The sequence below is a fragment of the Cherax quadricarinatus genome, chromosome 10, assembly GCF_038502225.1.
Source record: "Cherax quadricarinatus isolate ZL_2023a chromosome 10, ASM3850222v1, whole genome shotgun sequence".
In the NCBI taxonomy this organism is placed as follows: domain Eukaryota; kingdom Metazoa; phylum Arthropoda; class Malacostraca; order Decapoda; family Parastacidae; genus Cherax; species Cherax quadricarinatus.
The window spans coordinates 52,913,682-52,936,060 of NC_091301.1; the positions used below are offsets into that span (position 1 = coordinate 52,913,682).

At 41.2% G+C, this 22,379-nt stretch overlaps 1 pseudogene; it reads left to right on the plus strand.

Moving 5' to 3' along the window:
- Positions 1–2,568: 2,568 nt before the first annotated feature.
- On the plus strand, positions 2,569–21,015 carry LOC128687832 (N(4)-(Beta-N-acetylglucosaminyl)-L-asparaginase-like; annotated as a pseudogene).
- The last annotated feature ends 1,364 nt before the right edge of the window (positions 21,016–22,379 follow it).

Genomic DNA, 22,379 nt, shown 5'->3' on the forward strand with positions numbered 1-22,379 from the left:
GTAAATTATTAAAACATGCATTATATAATACGACGGATGTGAAATAATTAGTAGGGTACCCATCTTTATCTTATAAGTAATCACCTGACAATTGTTTAAACAAAGGTTTATTGCAAGTTAAATGTTTATGTATACCATGAACGTTCAAGTCTATACAGACTTTCTTATTGGGTTCCTGCAGTATGTTTAAAACACTGATGATCTTGTATACAGAATGTATATTGACCTTATCCCCACCTGTAAGTTCAGTCATTTGTAATATATTGAGTAACAAATGAACAAGACGGATGTTTTGAAACTTTAACAATAATTAGAATTAAGTTCTGCCGACTGAGTGCCAAGGATGTTTCTACTGGTGAAATAACTGTAGACTGTATTTCATGTAAGTCTTGGGATTATACTTTTCACTTTTCACTATCTGCTAAAGAAGATATATTGTGAGGTATTTTATCAGGTATTTTTATTAATAGCTAAAACGAAAATATCTTGCTTATTATTATTTCACTTATTATATTAGCTTATGTATTTAGGAAGGATGTAAGAATTACACCTCTCGTTGTGCTCGCTGTTGGGGAATTATGATTGGCTGCCTGCACTTGTCAAATACCTGCTCGATCACTAGGTAGTTTTATGTGAGACTCTTTAGCTGGAGTAGCTGTGACAAGTCTAGTGATCACGCCTGATGTCACAGCTACCTTGCCTCACTGTTTCGCTATCTGATTCTCGTCTGAGAAGCGTCTCTCTAGTCTCTCTGCCTGTTGTTCACAGAGCCGAAACATACTTCTTGTAACTCTGTTCACAGAGCACTATTTATACCTAGTGACACTTGATGTTTTGCAGAGGTTGTGTCATGGATACTGTTCAACCTTGGTTCCACGTTAAACTTCACACATACCAAACCATACCACGGGCGGGGATAGAACCCGCTAGCTGGTCCAGTGGCTAACGCGACGGTCTGGAGTTTTGAGACTGATTGCGGGTTCTATCACCGCCCGTGGTATGGTTTGTTTGCAATCGTGTCATTACGATTTCGTGAGTCGTGTTCTCGATTCACACCTACATTTCTTCTGGTATCTGTGCACTGCTGTAGTCGAGGATTTAGTAATGCTGAACACAGTTTCAGTATTAAGGGAGCTTTATGCCTTTTGTAGAGAATCTGCTGATGGTCTCCAATTAATGTTATTTTGTCTCCATGTTCCTCGTCTGATGCTCTGCTGTTCTCTGCTGCTTCCTTCATTTTGCTGTTTGGCGAATGGTTCGTCATATTGTTCAAGCAAGCTGTTTGATTTATAAGTGGAAGATAGGTATTAATAAAGGGTATATTAATAAGGTCTTGAGGATGTCTCTCCAAGAGAGAACCCGCAGTAATGGATTTAAATTAGATAAGTTTAGATTTAGAAAGGACATAGGAAAGTATTGGTTTGGAAATAGGGTAGTTGATGAGTGGAACAGTCTACCTAGTTGGGTTATTGAGGCTAGGACTTTGGGTAGTTTCAAATTTAGGTTGGATAAATACATGAGTGGGAGGGGTTGGATTTGAGTGGGACTTTCACATCAGAGCTTATTTCTTGGGTGGCATTGAAAATTGGGTTGGGCAAATATTTGGTTAGTGGGATGAATTGTAAAGGACCTGCCTAGTATGGGCCAACAGGCCTCCTGCAGTGTTCCTCCTTTCTTATGTTCTTATGTTCTTATTTCCTTGTATTGTTTAGGGATTTATGGCCTCTCACTGCTTAAGTCTATGTCGAGTCTACTCTTGCTGGGACATAACGAGCACTTTGAGCACATACACACATTCTCACATAAACTTCTGTATATTTTTATTATTCGTATATTTGAGAATATCTCGTCATAGCTACGTACCAGATTGTACTTAAGAATCGTACAACAATTGTATGTGCCCTCAGCACTGTACTATTGTAAGTTAAATTTATAGCAAGAAATATTCCTAGAGAAGTATAGGGGCTTATCTCCTTAATTATGCCCCTCAAGGAAGGTTCTTTGACACTGGTGAGGTGCTCTTGATCTAGGGAATTGGATCTGTGCCCCAGTTCCCTGAACTGACCATGAATTCCTTCCATCCCCCAAATGCGCTGTATCCTACGGGTTTAGCGCTCCCCATGGTTATAATTATAAATCCTTAATTATGCTATAAATATTGACTTCGTTTATGACTAAATAACTTTTTAATTAAAGATCTTATATTTTATTTAGCAGGTTTATATACATCCAGTTGTAATCACAACTGGATGAATATAAACCATTGTTTTAAGTTGATCTTTTAGTATTCTCTGGAGATGTTTATACTTTATAGATGTCACATTTTTTAGCAATATTTTCTCGGTGTTTTTAATCATCCACGTCAACAAATGAATCATTAACATCATTGTTGATATATTATTCTCCCGAACATAAGATGGAATTATTTTATACTGATGAATAGCTATACAGATAGCAAATAATTAAAGAGAGAAGGAGAGAGAGAGAGAGGGATGGAGGGAGGGATTGGAAGAGTAGGACAAGAGTCTTCAATAAAGTAGGGATGTGGGCGATCATATTGTTATATACATGGTCAATATTGTCAAAGTACCACACCTGATTCCACTCCGAGAACGAGAAGTGAACTTCTACACAACAAGACGGGCAGCAAGCATCAACTACACTCTCTACCCTTCTCCAGAGCTTCACTTCATGTGAGATCATTTATTTCTAAGATGAATCGTATCTGAAGCATGTTCCTACAGCATAATGACATTAACAAAATAAAGACAGCTGACCAAATGAAATCACTGGACGACAAATGGCTCCAACTTCGTCCTGTAGCCTATTTGCTTGTCTCTTAACAGTAAAAAGGCTTTCCAATTAGCTGATGTATATAAGAGCTCTTAACCAAAAAAGATCAGAGCCAGTAGTATTCGAACCCACGTTCGGATGCTATCCAAGAGTATGGCTTAGCTTCCTAATGCCTCAAAACGTTAGATAGTCTCCTTACAAGTCATGTTTCTTCCCAGTGCTGGAGACGCCAGTGAGCCCCAGGTATGGTCTCCATCTCTCTTTCTTCTCCTCTACGTTCTACCACTATGAACAATATTGTATCTATGTGATTTTTTGTGTGTATATACTTTGTGTATATACTTTGTGTATATACTTTGTGTATATACTTTGTGTATATACTTTGTGTATATACTTTGTGTATATATTTTCGTTTGTTTCGCGAGGTGCAATGATGATAAATTAGACACATGTGCAACTCTTGGGTATCTTTATTGAGGAAACGTTTCGCCACACAGTGGCTTCATCAGTCCATACAAAGGAGAATCTTGAAGAACAGGAGGAGAATGAGGTAATCAGTCCCTCAACCTTGAGTCGATGTGGTCAGTCCATCAATCTTGAATAGAATACGGCATACGTGCTGAGAAGCAGCTTATAAACCGTTGGCAGGAGAGGTGAAGCAGTCATAGGTCGTGTAACATTTGTTCAATGTTGAAGTAGGTCGTGCCCAAGAATTAGGCAAGCGAAAAATTCCCAAGTATTAAGATCCCAATGGTTCTCTGAACCATTCATCTACAAACCTGTCAGACACTGCAACTTCTTGGGATCTTAATACTTGGGAATTCTTCGCTTGCCTAATTCTTGGGCACGACCTACTTCAACATTGAACAAATGTTACACGACCTATGACTGCTGCACCTCTCCTGCCAACGGTTTATAAGCTCCTTCTCAGCACGTATGCCGTATTCTATTCAAGATTGATGGACTGACCACATCGACTCAAGGTTGAGGGACTGATTACCTCATTCTCCACCTGTTCTTCAAGATTCTCCTTTGTATGGACTGATGAAGCCACTGTGTGGCGAAACGTTTCCTCAATAAAGATACCCAATAGTTGCACATGTGTCTAATTTATCAACATGTCGGTTCTCTGAACCATTCAGCTACAGGTGCAATGATATTGTATCATTTATCTGCTTCAATGTTTTCCATCTACTTCTTTCGATATTTTGAATTTTCTCTTATTCATCACACAGATAATATTGTTATAAGTAATAAAATCATTGGAAGAAATAAAATCGTTGTCTTCTCTTCCAATTTAGGTCATCTCATTATTTTTTCTATGTAAGTTTCGTTTGTTTACTCCATAGTTATGTCTACCTGCATTGTCTATAATCAAATCAAATTAAGGGAAATTGCCAAAATAATTTACATAGACGTGAAATTTTCCACACACACACACACACACACACACACACACACACACATACACACACACACACACACACACACATACACACACACACACACACACACACACACACACACATACACACTGCTGAAGGCTGAAAAAGTAAGACCAGAAACCCTTTTTTTTTTTTTTTTTTTTTTTTTTTATGCCCCAGCACCATTCAGTGTTTGAAATTTTTCTTTTGTGGTTATTCGGAAAACAGTGCATCTGACACTAAAACTTTATATTTGCCAAAAAAATATTAATTAAATTCCGAACAGGGTTCTTGCTATGTATGCTAGTACAGAGGGAGAGAAATGATGCTCTAGATAGGGTAACTATGTATCTAGGAAAGTGAGATTAGTATATGTCAGATATACTAATTATTTATACATTTACTGTATAAATTGATTCGTTGAGGTAAAATTATTAGGATTATTCTACTTTCCTCCCCAGTAGGCGTAATCAACTAACTTCCCGTTATTCATGTTATTATTAAATACGATCATTATTCTAATTGTCTTCTATACTAAGGTCATCTGTGGGATCCTCCTCCATCTCAGATTTTAGACAACTTTGACCACGGCTGCTTATGTGCAGTGAAGAACAGTGCAGTGCAAACCAGCTTTCACACAACCACATTGCTTTCCGCCACATAATTTGCAACCACGGGAGATAACTTTCAAGATACACAAATAACCAGCACATAGAAGATTGAACTTATAATGACGTTTAGGTCCGACTTGGTCCATGAACTAGCCTCACTGAATCACGAAGGAAAGGGAGCCACAATATACATGAGAGGGGGGGGATGGAACTTTTAAGATTTTTGGTGGAGCTGCTGCCTCTCTTGTATAGGCAGATGCCAGAGAATTCTGATGACTTTTCCAGTACCACAACTCAGACTGTAGTGTTTCTCCTTGTCACGTCTGAACTTAATTATATAATCAATAAACAAACATTGGGAGAAAGAATTGATAAAAACACAGCATGGGATGATTTGCTAATTGATCAATCAAGTGATACACATGTAATGACCGTAACTTCTTACCCGGATTACATTTTATAGAACGGGGATAAACCATTCTTCAGCTGCTGCAACTTCATCAGGAGACTACTGACGATTCCTGAATATCAACACAAACTCTTGCAAAAGATTTTCGTTATTGAGCATTCTGATCGTTTTCATTTTCCCAAGCCCGATAGAAGAGGGTGTGGTATCGGGGCCACTAAATCCATGCTTCAATAATATTCCTTCTTCAATGTTATTTAAAATGATGGTCTCGAGAGCTATACACTAGCTCCTGAAGGTTCATTTTTGCTTCTTTCAAGAATATAATTGTCAAGTGATTATTTACTAATTTCAATGTGAACAATTATTACATCAGCATCCGTGGCAATTTGTGTCTTCATACATTTTAACTAAATTTTTTGTTTCATTTGCATAATTAGCTCATTTCTCCTTAGATTACTTAAGGAACTTTTCCCAAGACATAATTAGAGGTGTGTTCTCATCAAATGCTTCAGCTGAAATGAGACTCAAAACTCCTTGTTGACGCTCAGTCGCTCTTGAATTTATCTCATTTCTTAAATATCCATTAAAAACCTACATACAAGTGTACAATGTTTTCTTATGAACACAATGTAAGTAACTATAAAGTCTTCACTTGTGTTTCTTTGGCAAATTACGTCGCTCTTGATAAATCAATTAATCGTTATTTAACAGTGTTGAATATATGATACGGAGATGTAAACAATGGCACGAGTGGAGTTCGAACACCTGGTTAGTGAGAGGTAAAACACTCACCAGTCAGAAGTGTTCCTGCAAACAGGGACACTTCTGAGTCTGTTCCTCCCGTCATGTTATTCACATATACCAGAAACAGCACCAGTCCTAGGACTGACCCCTGTGGAACCCTGCTCGTCACACCAGGCCTGGGCGTAAGCCTGGAGTTTTACAACTTGCTCGCTATGGGTTCAAACCACACCCGTACCCTGGATTGCTTGAAATCGTGTTAATCTGATTTCGTGACTCATGATACAGGATGTCATCTTCGTCTTCATCATCAAATCATCCTCGTCAATTGGAGAGTGGGACAGCGGCCAACGCATTACAGAAATGTCTCCAAGTCATTCGGTATCGTCACAAGACACATTTTAGCTTGTGCCAACCTGTATGGTATTTACAACTGCTGGATCTGGTCAAATAAATTGGCTTTGCTTATTTGCATAGTTTTTCTACTGTAAGTTCGCCAAATGGCCGTTTATGTTTCAGAAATTCAACCAACAGTATTTTGGCACTATCTGTAGATGTGTACAATTTTAATTTTCAGCAGCAACGACACCACTTGACAGTGAAATGAAAAATCTTCTGACTTGATGAATGGCCAGTCATTCTGAAAACATACAAAAAAAAATGAGCGTCTTTTTCATCCCCTGACCCTGATATCCTTGAATCTTTCAGTTCAGTATGTTGAAAGATGTTGCTTAGCTCAACTCTTCTACATTCTCACATATATAGTGAACTAGTGGTAAAACGAAGTAGATTTACTGGGAATACTCTCTGCTTAATCTCTTCTGTAAGTGATGCCTTTAGTACACTTCAAATTCTTCAAGACTCTTCATATTTTTCACGAAAGTCTTTTCGATTGTTACATCAGATTCAATAGTTTTCTGAACGTTGAGTTGTGAAGTATCCTTCAGATGTAAATCTGTGAAACTCGTTGTCATTTTGAAGACGAAGCGAATCTATATCACAGAGGCTGAGCTGGCAGGATTTAACAGATTTTGCCACTTCTTCAAATTATGGTAACATAGCTGGATTGCTTCTAGACGAAGATTCCAATTACCAAATTTCCCTCAGTGAAGTGGAGTGCCAGAGTCACAAGACCAAAGTGATATAACTATAACTGAGCTTTCTTTGTAGTTTATCTTAAAGATTTCATGTGGTTCAGTGAAATTCCTATGAAACTTCATAATAACATCATTGTTGTCCACTGTGATGAATATTGAAGGAAAATCGTTGAAACTCATGAGAATTTGTGCACAAGTAGTTTATCATCATTTACAGCTAAAATGTCATTACAGTCAATTCATATATATGTTTCTGCAACCACTATCGAGTGGTATTGATCAATAACAACACTGTGCTAGCCAAGTATTCGAACCCATGTTGTAATGGCCCGCCATTATGAGAGAGAACCACATGACCCCCATAACCCACAGGACCACCCAGTCCTACAAGAACGAAGCATCCAGCCAAGCTAGCCGTGTTACTCTTGCTCCGAGGACATACGGAGGTGTGGGAGCTTTCAAGCTAATTTCATTCTCATCCCTATTTGGTGTACTAGCCTACGAGCATATATATATATATATATATATATATATATATATATATATATATATATATATATATATATATTATTGGTAGACAGCAGCCACCCAGGGAGGTACTAGTGTCCTGCCAAGTGAGCGTAAAACGAAAGCCTGTAATTATTTTACATGATGGTAGGATTACTGGTGTCCTTTTTCTGTCTCACGAACATGCAAGATTTCAGGTACGTCTTGTTACTTCCACTTACATTTGGGTCACACTACACATACAATTAAAAGCATATATATACACACCCCTCTGGGTTTTCTTCTATTTTCTTTTTAGTTCTTGTTCTTGTTTATTTCCTCTTATCTCCATGGGGAAGTGGAACAGAATTCTTCCTCCGTAAGCCATCCGTGTTGTAAGAGGCGACTAAAATGCCAGAAGCAAGGGGCTAGTGACCCCTTCTGTATATATTACTAAATTTAAGAAGAGAAACTTTTATTTTTCCTTTTGGGCCACCCACCCTGCCTTGGTGGGATACGGCCGGTTTGTTGAAAAAAAAATATGCTTCATGGTCTCGTGTATCACACAGCAGAAGTGAAGTATGCCAGACATGAGGAGGTCAACGACATCATAAAGAGAAACCTCGCCACAGTCCGTTGCCCAGCTCAACGGGAACCCCAAGTACAGAGGTCTGACGGAAGTCAAAAGCGTCCTGATGGAGCCACTATGCTACCCTGGAAGGATGGAAAGTAGATTGCCTGGGACTACGCCTGTGCCGCCATATTGGCAGACACCTACTTGCCATATTCCATAGCTGAAGGGGGTGGAGCTGCCAGCCAAAGGGAGGCCCAGATGACCCGCTATAAATTCATCCCAATAGGGTGGGAGACCCTTGGAGCATGGGGCAAGTGTGCTTTAAAGTTCCTCAAAGACCTAATTGAAAATCTCATCATGGAAACTAAGGACCACAGAGCGACCAGCTTCCTCTTTCAGAGGCTCAGTGTCGCGAGCCAGAGAGGAAATGCCTGCAGCATTCTGGGCACGTGGCCCACCGCCGGGAGCTGGACGAAGTATTCGAGATGTAGCTCTGAGTTATCTATGTTGTTTTACTCCATATTGTATTTTTGTCAATGTATTTTGTTTTTAAATAAAGCATATGTAGAATATATAGGGGGTGGTAGGAGAATATTCTCAGCTTCAGAGAGAACCTTGAGTTTTCCCTGAAGCAAATTTATTCTTTTCTCTCAGGATGAGGGTCCCCAGGACAGTTCCAGGTGTGGTACCTCCATATATATATATATATATATATATATATATATATATATATATATATATATATATATATATATATATATAATATATATATATTGGCAGTTTGGAGGGATATGTTGTGTATCTTTATACGTATATGCTTCTAAACTGTTGTATTCTGAGCACCTCTGCAAAAACAGTGATAATGTGTGAGTGTGGTGAAAGTGTTGAATGATGATGAAAGCATTTTCTTTTTGGGGATTTTCTTTCTTTTTTGGGTCAACCTGCCTCGGTGGGAGACGGCCAACTTGTTGAAAATATATATAATATATATATATATATATATATATATATATATATATATATGTATATATATATATAGACATTTTAACAGAAAACTAGCTACATTGTTTAATTCTATCTCCAAATCAGCTCTTACTCAAAGGCCATAATATTTTTTTGGTAATATTGCATGGAAGCAATTAACTTGAGAGTTTATTTTCCAATTTTCGTCAAAATATCCAAATGTGTCGTCAAACGCGGCTCTTTCCAAATTACAGCCCCCCCTAAAAAATAAATGTCCCCCCACTCACTGGGACGGGTTTGTGTAAAAAGAAAAAAGCGGTTTTGCTGCCATTGATAGACGGGGGGGGGGGGGGTCTGTTTATGATCTTCCGGAGTATATGTCAAAAACTTCCTCCTTTTTAATTATTTCTCAGCTAATTCTTATTTTTCACTCAAATCTGACTGGACTGCTGAGTGTTCATATATTTACCTAAGACACTTATGGAAAACTTGAATATCTTTAATGAGGGATTTTCATTTAAGGAGTAAACTATTTTTCTGAGACATTAAGAAGAAGAATTGTACACCCGCGTCAAGCGGTGCATCAGCTGAATATCTCATTTCTTGTGGACGAGGCCTACTATGGACGAGGCCTACTGTGGACGAGGCCTACTGTGGACGAGGCCTACTGTGGACGAGGCCTACTATGGACGAGGCCTACTATGGACGAGGCCTACTATGAAAAGAAGTAAGTCTATTTTTACTAGCGGGCTGTATCTACACATGACGATATCCTCAGTTGCTATGCCTTACTATTAGCTCCAGTATATGGGTCTCGTATTGCCTTTGTATAAATTTTAATCATCTTGCTTCACAATCGAGATTTCTCTCAATTAAGAGTTCACGATATTGTTTATGGATTTCACTCATCAAACTCTCGGTATCATATCACAGATATAACGATATGCTTGATATAATTTGATGCCAAGAGCTGCATGACTGTAAAACATAAAAGAAAGCCATAAAATATTCAAAGTGCAGAAATCAATACTAGCCAGAGCAGATGCAAGAGTTCTCAAGTTCTTCATCTTCTTACTCCTGGCAAGTGCTTGCATACTGCTTTTATACGATGGAGTTGAGTGTTGAACGAGCTGGCAAAGAATTACATCCTCTTGTTCCCTAAACTGGGACTGGGTTAAGCCTCTTGGGCAGCCGAGCCAGCAGCATGATGGACTGAGATGCAGTAGTTAATTGCTGTTTCATGCCCGGAGATGCTAGCAGAAATTGGTCATAGCTACTTTCACTGCCAGCAGTGAAATGCTGAAAATGTCGTTACTCTTAGCATAATGAAGGTAATAACCAACCCAAACGACCATTTCATTTGTCCATTACCAACTGGATGTGACCTAACTCTGGCGTTCTAAGACTAGGCCAGGAAAATCTACTAGGACCAGACCCAGTTAGAAGGGTATTACAAAGGCATCCTTCAACCACATGATGTGGTCAACCTGCTAAAAAATTGATCAAGCAAACCCCAGATGACTTCATCAACCCAACCTACCAAAACGTGATTCAGATAGTTAAATCAATGGTGGAGACACTGATAGTTCATTTGGATCACTAGTGGATACACTGTTGGTCGGATTACAGGTGGGAGGTTGGCTGAAGGTATTGATCACTGGTGAAAGAAAAGTAGGTGGGAATCGAACACTGGTGAAGACAATGATGGTGAGATTAAATCACTGATAATTTAATGATGGTGGGGTCGGATCACTGGTAGACATAATGACCCCTTGGCTGGATCACTGTAGAGACACTGATGGTGGTGTTGGATCAGTGAGGAAACTGATAGACGCCCCCGTGGACTGGTCTGCGACCAGGCCTGCCGTTGGAGCATGATCTGATCAACCAGGCTATTACTGCTGGCCGCACGCAAACCAACGTTCGAACCACAGCCCGGCTGGTCAGGTACTGACTTTAGGTGCCTGTCCAGTGCTTTCTTGAAGACAGCCAGGGGTCCTTTTGTAATCCTACTTGTGTGCGCTTAGAGGCAGTTGAACAGTCTTGGGCCCCTGACCCTTACTGTGTTGTCGCTTAGCATACTCGTGGTGCCCCTGCTTTTCATTAGGTAAACGTTGCATCTCTTGCTCAGTCTTTTGCTTTCGTAGGGAGCGGCTTTTGTGGTCAAATTTGGAAGTAATACCTTTACGTTTTTCCAAGTGTATATTATCATGTATCTTTCTCGCCTGCGTTCCAGGGAATACAAATCAAGGGACTTCAACCGTTCCCGGTAATATAGGTTCTTTATTATACTTATTCGTATTGTGAAAGTTCTCTGTATATTCTCTGTATATTCTCCAGCTCTGCAATTTCTGCCTTGAAGGGGGCCGTGTCAGTGAGGTAGTATCACTGGTGGAACAAAGATGGTAGAGTATGGGCCACTTATGATACATTGAACGTTAAATTGGATCATTAATGGTTGCAGAGATGGTTGGGTTGGATCACCAATGTTGAAAGTGAAGGTGGTACTGGATCTCCGATGGTAATACTGAAGATGGGGGTGAATTATTTGAGGGACACTGATGGAGGTATATTTTCACCGGTGGGTCACTGATGGTAGTGCTGGATCACTAGTGAATACATTGGTTATTGGGTTGGATCACTAGTAGTGATACCGAAGGTAGGGATGAATCACTGTTGGCATTGCATATGAGGTTGGAAAACATGTTGATATGCAGATGAGTGGATTTAGAGACAAAGATTATAAGGTTGCATCACTGGTGGAGGTGGATTGGTTGGGTTTCAACAATGAGGGAATGATGAGAGTAAGACACATGTGCAACATCTGGGTATCTTTATTGTAGACGTTTCGCCATCCAGTGGCTTTATCAATACAAATTCTAGGACATAACTTGAAGACAGTAGAACTATGTACAGAAGGTGAGGTAATCAGTCCCTCAACCTAGGAGTAGGTGCGAACAGCACCATAGTCGTGGAGATTCTGAAGCAGAAGAAAGGATCCTGGCGCTTATATAGTAACGTCAGGTGTAGCAGACGAGGGCATATTCACTGGTAGGCGGGATTCCCCAGTGGAAGTAGGTCCTTCCCAAAGAGATGGGTTAGTTGTAGTAGTAGTTGTCGTAGTCGTGAAGGTTATGTACATGTCCTCAGAATTAAGATTCCATGATGTTGCAGTGTCTGACAAGTTGTGTACGTACACAATGAGGGAATGAGTTATGGTGGGTTGGATCACCAGTGGAAAGGGTATCGGTGGTTTTGTATCACTGGTGTAGACAGCCAGTACTGGTGGTTTTAGCTAATTGGTGGGGTCTATCATTACTAGCGATAATAGAATACTGGTAAAACATTGTTGGATCTCACGAGTAAAAACTGTTGATGAGGCAGGATAGCTATTGGTGACACTGGTGATTTGGATCACTAATGGATCACTGATGGAAATGCTGACAGTGTGGTTGGATCCCTGGTGGAGACACTGATGATATGGTTGGATCATTTGCTGAGACACTGATTGCTCGGATGGATGACTAGTAGAGACACTCAGTGGGATGGATCGCTAGTTGAGTTATTAATGAGTGATATAGACAAAAATACAGTGAATGTGATCCTTTATTGACAACGTTTCGCTCTCACCATGGACTTTATCAGGTCACGAGATCACCTAGGGAGGCGAAGATGTGCGAATATGTAGGAAAAGTAGTGACGTGAATAGTTATATTTGATAAATATATAACTGGAGAGAAGTTAAATTTTAGAAGAGCTAGCCTAGCTTCTGCCGGCAGGTCTTCTGCAGTGTTCTTCTATCTTGTGACCTGAATATCAAAATGGTATACAATACCTACAGGATGGTAGGTAAGATATATGGGCAACAGTTAGGCAACTTTATTCCAAAACGTTTCGACTACATAAAATGTCACATTACATTTCGTCGGTAATTCTACCAAGATATATACAGTCTGAAACACAACCCGCACATAAAAGAGAGAAGCTTACGACGACGTTTCGGTCCAAGTCGGACCGAAACGTCGTCGTAAGTTTCTCTCTTTTATGTGCGGGTTATTTGTGTAACGTTTCAGTCACGGTATTGTGCCTTTTCTTGTTATTTACAGTCTGAAGAAACAAGCGACAGTGTGGAGCCTTTTATACTACCAGAAGGAGAGGTGCAGGATGGTAGAAGAGAGAATGTAGTCACTGAGAGGTCACGTCCCTCTCAGATCCAACAATTCTCAGTTGTCCAATGTGTTTTCTTTTCTGTACCAAGATGCCCTTGTATTGCAATGTCTGACAGAGTGAATATCACAGTGTTATACAGTACCAATGTGTCTCACCTACCATCCTTTCGGTATTGTATACCATTTTGATATTCACACTGTCAGACTCTGCAACACAATGGCATCTTGGTATAGAAGAGAAAGGAGACAAATAGGCAGCACTAAATTACAAAGCTATAGAGAAGAGCTGCCTATACAAAGCTATAGAGAAGATTTTCATAAGTGTGGTGGAGCACCTAGAAAGGAACCGGGTCATACATGACAGTGAGAACATCTCCTTTCTCAAGCCATCCTCAGTACCCTTGAGTGTTTGTGTTTGTATGTACGTGTGTGTGTGTTTGTTTATGAGCATGTGTGGATTAGTGTGCGTGTGTGTGTGTGTGTGTGTGTACTCACCTATGTAATCACCTAATTGTGGTTGCAGGGTTCGAGTCATAGTTCCTGCCCCATCTATTCACTGGTCGTCACTAAGTCCACTCTCTTCCTGTTCCATAAGATATATCATAACTCTTCTTAAAGCTATGTATGGTACCTTTCTCCACTACCTCACTTTCCAGACTATTCCACTTCCTGACAACTCTCTGGCTGTAGATATACTTCCAAACATCCCTGTGATTTATCTGAGTCTTCAACTTCCAACTGTGACCCCTTGTTGCTGTGTCCCATCTCTGGAACATCCTGTCTTTGTCTAACTTGTCGATTCCTCTCATTATTTTAAATGTCGTTATCATTTCCCCTTGTCCCTCCAGTACCTCTAGTGCCACTGTGACCCTAGCTACCTCTAGTGCCACTGTGATCCCAGCTACCTTTAGTGCCACTGTGACCCCAGCTTCCTAAAGTGCCACTGTGACTTCAGATAGCTGTAGTGTCACTGTGACTTCCAGCTACCTATAGTGCCACTGTGACCCCAGCTACCTTTAGTGCCACTGTGGCCCCAGGAACATGAAGTGCCACTCAGACCCCAGCTACCTGCAATGCTACTATTATCCAGGTACCAATAGTGCCACTGTGACCTTAGCTACCTGTAGTGCTACTGTTATCCCAGCTACCTTTAGTGCCACTGTGACCCTAACCATTTTTAGTGACACTGTGAACCCAGCTACCTGTATTGTCAATGTGACCCCCCAGAAACATGTAATACTACTGTGACCCCATCAACTTTTAGTGCCACTGTGACCCCAGCAACTGTTATGTCACTGTAACTCTAACTACCTGTAGTATCACTGTGGCCCCGATTACCTGTAGTGTCACTGTGACCCCATGTACCTCTACTGTCACTGTGACCCCGACTATCTGTAGTGCCACTGTGACCCCAGATACTTGTAGTGTCACTGTGACCCAGACTACCTGTAGTGCCACTGTGAGTCCAACTACCTGTAGTGCCACTGTGACCCCAGCTACTTGTAGTGTCACTGTGACCCAGACTACCTGTAGTGTCACTGTGACCCCAGCTATGTGTAGTGCCACTATGACCTCCCTTGAACCTTTGGTGCCACTTTTACACCTACTTGTAGTGCCACTGTGACCCCAGCTACCAGTAGTACCACTATGATCCAACGTTACTTGTTATGCTACTGAGCCCTAGGTAACTGTAATGCCATTGTGACTTCTGCATGTAGTGCCATTGTGACCCTCCTTCTACCTGTAGAACAAATGTGACTTCAAATCTGTAGTGTCACTGTGACCAGCTACCTGTAGTGCCACAGTGACCACAAGTTATCCCTAATACAACTGTGACCCCAAGTTACCTGTAATGCCACTGTGACCCAGCTACCTGTAGTGCCACTGTGACCCTAGCTACCTGTAGTGCCACTGTGACCCTAGCTACCCGTAATGCCACTATGACCCAGCTACCCGTAGTGCCACTGTGACCCAGCTACCTGTAGTGCCACTGTGACCCTAGCTACATGTAGTGCCACTGTGACCCTAGCTACATGTAGTGCCACTGTGACCCTAGCTACATGTAGTGCCACTGTGACCCAGCTACCTGCAGTGCCACTGTGACCCAGCTACCTGTAGTGCCACTGTGACCCTAGCTACATGTAGTGCCACTGTGACCCTAGCTACATGTAGTGTCACTGTGACCCTAGCTACATGTAGTGCCACTGTGACCCTAGCTACATGTAGTGCCACTGTGACCCAGCTACCTGTAGTGCCACTGTGACCCAGCTACCTGCAGTGCCACTGTGACCCTAGTTACCTGTAGTGCCACTGTGACCCTAGCTACCTGTAGTGCTGCTGTAACCCCCAGCTACTTGTTGTGTCACTGTGATACCGTGCAATATGTAGTGGAATATTGACCAGTTCTGCGTGTAGTGCCGTAGTTGACTAGCACTACCTTCGAGGCATTTGTTACTATGTTACCTTTGGTTATACTGTTAAACTGTTATTCCGTGCTACATTTATTGCTGCTGTGACTGTCTTACTTTTAGTTGAACTGTGACTACGTGCTACTTGTAATGGCACAGTGACCCCGTGCATCCTGCAGTGTTAATTTGACTCCATGTTACTAGTAGTGTCACTGGGACGGTTCATAGTGATAATGATCTACACAGAAAGAAACATGACATGTCAAAATGAACACAGAGCGAGACATGACGTGATAAACATTAACACAGAGAGAAACATTGTCAATAACTTGTTTGTCCTTCACCTACTTAAACATTTCCATTATACAGTTTGTTTGAAATTAAACCATATGTTTAAAATTTAAAATTTAATTATTATAAATATGCCGCAATGAAATTCGTCACAATAATATTTATTCTTTTTCATCAATTTTTATCATTATATCAGTAAAATATAAATGTACATTAATCGAAAGCTCATGTATATGCAGAAAAATAATGCTCTCATCAGAGTTCAAAAATGAACCAATTAAAGAGAAATTTTGAGGTCCACGCCCTGGTCAGAAAATTTTGAACTGTCCAGGAATGTCCAGCTGCAATACACTGCATAATACTGGCTTTCTTCTGAAATGCAACAATAGTTTATTACATATAAATATACTGCATGTATACCGCAGAGAGAAATATAGTTTTTTTATTTTTCGTTTAAAGACATTTCTTCAATGATCTTAGCTACCATAAGCATAATCTTCACCACTAGACTCTTGTTCCTTTCAAGAGATGCTAAAGTTGATTCTGGAACAAGCTCCTCCAGTTATTGCTGGACAGCTCTATGAATTACTTAATTATTATTGTAATTAATATAATTTTATTATTATAATTATTAGTTGTTGTAGTAGCAGTAGTTGTAGTAATAGCAGTAGTAGCCGTAGCAGTGGTGTTGGTAGTAGTAGTAGCAGTAGTATAAGTATTATACTAATGATCTAATATACCCAATAAACTTAATTGTTAAATCCTTTAAAACTGCTAGAAACATGTTTTACAATTTAAAAAGAGACAACAAACCTTATTCAGATAAAAAAAACATGCTGGTTCTCCCTTACTATGAAAGCCTGGTTGATATGCCTTCTCTAATTAAGAATTTTAATGTCAGAACTGTATTTAAATATCTCTATACAGTTAACAGGCTTTTGCTATAAAAGTCCCCCCAAAAGGCTGACGGTGTGCCTATGAGATTCCTTGTCAAATATGTCATCAAGATTATTACTGTCAAACTGGCAAAACATCACTAATTAGAAGTGGACAATATTCTAATGCTGTGTTTACTCACGTGAGAGATTTTAACCATTCAGCTGATTTTCGAAAGGCTGAGAAGGTTGTATCAATCAAGTCTATGGTCGACAGGAATATAATAGAATCTTAATTCATAAAAAGTTGTTTTGAAACTAATATGAATATTGCTTTTGGTTTATATAAATTAGATTCATTTATAATTAATAAAATTTGGGAAGAAATTAAGGTATATTAGACAAGTTTTTGAGTATAATATAAGCAGTGTTTCACGGATCACTACCTACCCACATCATCATAAAAAGTCAGGTGTTGTTGTGGGGTGGCAGCGAGGTGTAGTCTTGCCCTTACATGCCTTCCTGTTAACCTTTTAGTTTTATAGTTCCTTGATAATGTAAGAAGCCACAGAAACGCTTGGAATTTTGGAATTCCACTATTTTTCATAGTGGTTCTTCTGCATATGCATATATGCAGAAGAGAAAGGATGCACAGCGTGTGAAGAATTAAACTGTGATGGGACTGTAGAATTTGGGGAAAGCCCCGAAGAAAAAAGAAAGACTACTTTGGATGCTATGAGTATGTACGGGACAACCCATGATGTGGGAGCAGTTGGAGTTTTGAGAAGATTGAAGAACGCCATATCAGTGGCATGTAAAGTGATGGAGCACACCACCGTAGACAGCCTGTACTGTCTGCACAGACAGCCTATGCTGTCTGCCAGCTTAGTTCATATTTTGCGGCACTCAGGTGCTGCCCTCTGGGCCTGCCCAGGTCTGTGGGACGCTGGTCCCACACGCACTCAGCAGCCTAGCAGCAAGTCAAGAAGGCCTACTAGCTCTCTCCCTCGTGGGATGGCCCTTCCCGGCCATAGGCACAACACACAAGCATGTGTACCTTGACGACATTTGCAAAGCAAGAAGAACCCTCGCAGCCCTATAATTGACTCCACGCCACTGCATCACCACCAATAATCTGTTTCACATTGGTGGGAAGCGGTGGTCGCAGAAGTTGTGTTTGCCTGGAGAGAGGAAGGAAATGGAATGAAGTCATCTTCACTTTATCACCCTATACAAGAAGCATCCGTCTCTTAACGAGTTACCCTGATGTTGTGTCTGCACGTTTGAGCATCCAGACACAGGTACAAGCAGGATCTAGCCGAAATTTACAGAATTTCTTCGAGAATTGTAAGTGGCATCCCAGTGACCCCACGCTACAGCGTCCCATGCTGTTTCTCAAGTCACGTGTTCAGCGTCACTTGTATGTTCTGCTATTGTTGTTCAGCTCAGCACAGATATTTCAGCAAGTCAGAGGTGAGTTTTGTGGTGATTTTTGCGTTCAGTGTGCGTGTCTCCGTGTTTGTGAGAGAAGGGGAGGAAGTGGTCGTTCTTTGCCTCGCCCACGCTCGCCCTGCTGTACACTCACACCTCACAAGCCTACCATACACCACCATGCCATCACTCCCTCTGCTGTGTTTTCTACTGTTTTCCGTGTGAATTCATTGCCAGTGCTGTGTATCCGAGTGCCCGAGGCCACTCAAAGTTACGTGGATCAGCATGCCACGTAGATCACTAAGCCACGTGGATCAGCAAGCCACATGGATCAGCAAGCCATGTAGATCAGCAAGCCATGTGGATCAGCATGCCACATATATCACGACACCACGTGGATCTCGACACCACGTGGCGTGTGGATGACGCCACGCGGACCTACGAGCCACGTGAGTTGCCAGATGTCCCAGGCCTCATACTGTGGTCTGTTGCCCTCATCACATTGACGTCACCAATGCTGCTGCCCGACTTCATGACATCACGATGTCTGCCTGACGTCACCTCGAGATGTCTGCTGACGTCACCTCGCGACGTCACGCCTGACATCACATGATGTCACATCGAGTGTTCCAGTAAATATGTCAGTATTGTCGAGAAGATTGAGAGAAGATATATGTCGTGTGTTAATTAATTCCTCTCAGTCAGTGTTCTCACATGTTACTGTATAGCTTAGTGTCAGTTTTGTGCACAGAAAAGCATCTTTTGCTAGTTTAAGCCATGTTGTACCGCATGTACCGCAGGTGTGTGTAAAGTTTTCTGTGAGTCCAGTGTGGTCTGCGGCCAGACCCCTGAGTAGCACCACTGTGTTGTCACCAGGTATGACCAGCGCGTTTGACAGCTGATATTACTCAGCCCCGAGCGACCGAGCCCTTTGTACAGAAAGCTCTTATGCTCTTCGCACGAGATGTTCTGCAGAATCGTACCTGCTACGATTCCCATCGAGATTTGTTTCACTTCACCTCCAGACCTTCAGAGTGCAGTTATATGTAGAGAAACAAGTCTGGAAACGCTTAGACTAACCTCTGCTATAACTCCAACTGCCGAGAGAATGGCACTCGTCAAGCCGCAGTTAGCCCTGTCGGCAGGCGCTGTGTCAGTCTCGTGTCACAAGCTTCAGTGAGCAGCCTGCACAAAGAAGATGTCACTTTGACTGCTAGCTCGCTCATTGCAGTCTGGTGTATGATGTTATGACTCCCAGATGTTTCGCCCAGTCGTCTCTGCCACGACTCGCTCCACGACTCGCTCCACGCTTGCCGGCAGTGACAGCCCAGCGACAGTACCAGTCAAGTGTCCTCCTGAGTCTCTCGTCAGAAGAAGTCCTGCCCAGTTGCCGAATTTTGTCGACGCCTCACTCGAGGGCACCAGCATGTCATAACCCAGGTTGAGTGAAAACCTGCAGTGACTCCTACGATGTCTGCTTCACCATTCTAGAGGAGACCGTACCCCATTATGTCACAGCTCAGCCGCAGCGATGTCTCCTGTGTTGCAGTGTCTGTCCAGATGCAGGAAGGCGTGCAGTGATGTCCTTCGACTCTCACTGCCTATGACCATGATGTTTAGCACACCCCACATGTTTTTTTCTTCCCTCCCTGTAGGAAGTTTTTTTTTTCCACGTCCATATGTATGTATGTTTTTTTATTTTGTGTCTCTGCCCTGTTCCTACGAGAGAGAGACCGAGTTTTTTTACCACCAGTATTGTCGCGTCGGGACGACGCGAGGTAGGTGGCCGAGCATATGTAGATAGCCTGTACTGTCTGCACAGACAGCCTATGCTGTCTGCCAGCTTATTTCATATGTCGCTGCACTCAGGTGCTGCCCTCTGGGCCTGCCCAGGTCTGTGGGACGCTGGTCCCACACGCACTCACTCAGCGGCCTAGCAGCAAGACACAAGTCCTACTAGCTCTCTCCCTCGTGGGATGGCCCTACCAGGCCATGGGCACAAACGCAAGCCTGTGCACCCACCACGACATTACAAATAAAGTTAAGAAGCCTCCAAAGACGTTTATCACTCGCCAACCCCGCTTTCAGCTTATCATATAAATCTGTTTCACACCACTCATATCATACTGGTTGAAGACCGAGCAACAGAATTTGCTCTCATGATGGACTTCAAGGAGGAAAAACCTGACAACACAGTCTTCAGATGAAATAAAGAAAGGAAAAATGCGTCATGCCAACCTAATTTCTGGAAAAATGTTTTTCCAGAGCATGAACTAACCTGTGGGTCTTACCAACCAGTGGATACAAAATATAAAAGTTTTAAAAGGTCCACAGCTTCTGAAGGAATTTTAATGTGAAGAATCATGATACCATTGAAATGATAACTATAGATAAGAAATGCTGTATTTCTGGTGAAACATGAACTAATGATGCTGTACACACAATACCTGGAAGAGTTGGGGATTGACCAATACTAGGTAGTTGTGTTTATGGTGATACGCATGTAGGAGGAGCTGCAGTCACTGGGGATGGTGATGTAATGATGCGATTTATGCCGGCTTTATTGACCGTGGAGTTGATGCGTTCTGGAGTGGCGCCTAGTACTGTCTCAGAAGTAGCTCTACAGAATATTGCCTCATATTACCCAGAGTTTATGAGTGTAGTAGTTGCTGTAAAAACGAATGGAAAATATGGGGCTGCTTGCTATGGCTTTGATAAGTTTTACATAAATACTGCTTTCTAATGACTTATCTCAATTACCTCTCTCAACTGAGATGTGTGTATCATGCATTACATACTGTTGATGTCTGGCTCTTTACAGGTTTAGTGCTTGGTTGTGATTATGATAGTATAATTTACATGCAGTTTGTTCTCATGATGTAGCCTGTACAGTACAGTAGTTTTTTTTTTTAATTTAATATATATTGCATATTATTTTGTATTTATGGTACCTCTTTCTTTTCCTGGTGCACTGTGTCATTTTCTGTGCATGTCTATTTTCTTAACTGAATTGCTTACCATTGGTTTGATTATAGTCGGCTATTGTATTATACTTAATAGATTTTGTTTATGATTTACCTGAGACTAGGTTGTAGGTTGGTAGACACCAACCACCCAGGGAGGTACTACCGTCCTACCAAATGAGTGTGAACCATAAGCCTATAATTGTTTTGCATGATGGTAGGATTGCTGGTGTCTTTTTTCGTCTCATAAACATGCAAGGTTGCAGGTATGTCTTGCTAGTTCTACTTACACTTAGGTCACACTACACATGTATGTACAAGCATATATATACTAACCCCTTTGGATTTTCTTCTATTTTCTTCCTAGTTCTTGTTCTTCTTTATTTCTGCTTATCTCAGTGGGGAAGTGAAACAGAATTCTTCCTCCGTAAGCCATGCGTGTCGTAGGAGGCGACTAGATGCCGGGAGCAATGGGCTAGTGATCCCTTTCTCCTGTATAAATTACTAAAAAGGAGAAATAGAATAACTTTATAAAACTGGCATGTTTGATTGTGCGTGGATGTAGTGTAGATAAGAAAGAAGTGATAGCAAAGGCTATGAATGGAAGGAAGATGGATGTTCTAGCCCTAAGTGAAACAAAGCTGAAGGGGAGTTTCAGTGAGGAGAAATAAATTGGATTAAGTCAGGAGTATCTGAGAGAGTTAGAGCTAAGGAAGAGGTAACAATAATTTTAAGGAATCAGTTATGGAGAGTGAAGAGGGAATACAATTGTATAATTTCAAGGATTATGTGGATGAAAATAAGGGTTGGATGTAAAAAGTGGATTATAATAAGTGTGTATGGTAGGGTGTGGTAGGTTAGTTTGGGGTGCCAGGTGTAAATGACAATGGGTAACATTTGATTGAACTTTGTATAGGAAAGGGTTTGGTTATAGGTAACACACATTTTAATTTAAGAAAAAGAGGATAAATAAGTATTCAAGATATGATGTAGGGCGAAATGACAGTAGTTTGTTGGACTACATATTGGTAGATAAAAGACTGATGGGTAGACTTCAGGATGTACATGTTTATAGAGGGGCCACAGATATATCAGATCACTTTTCAGTTGAAGCTACAGTGAGAGTAAAAGATGGGATACAAGG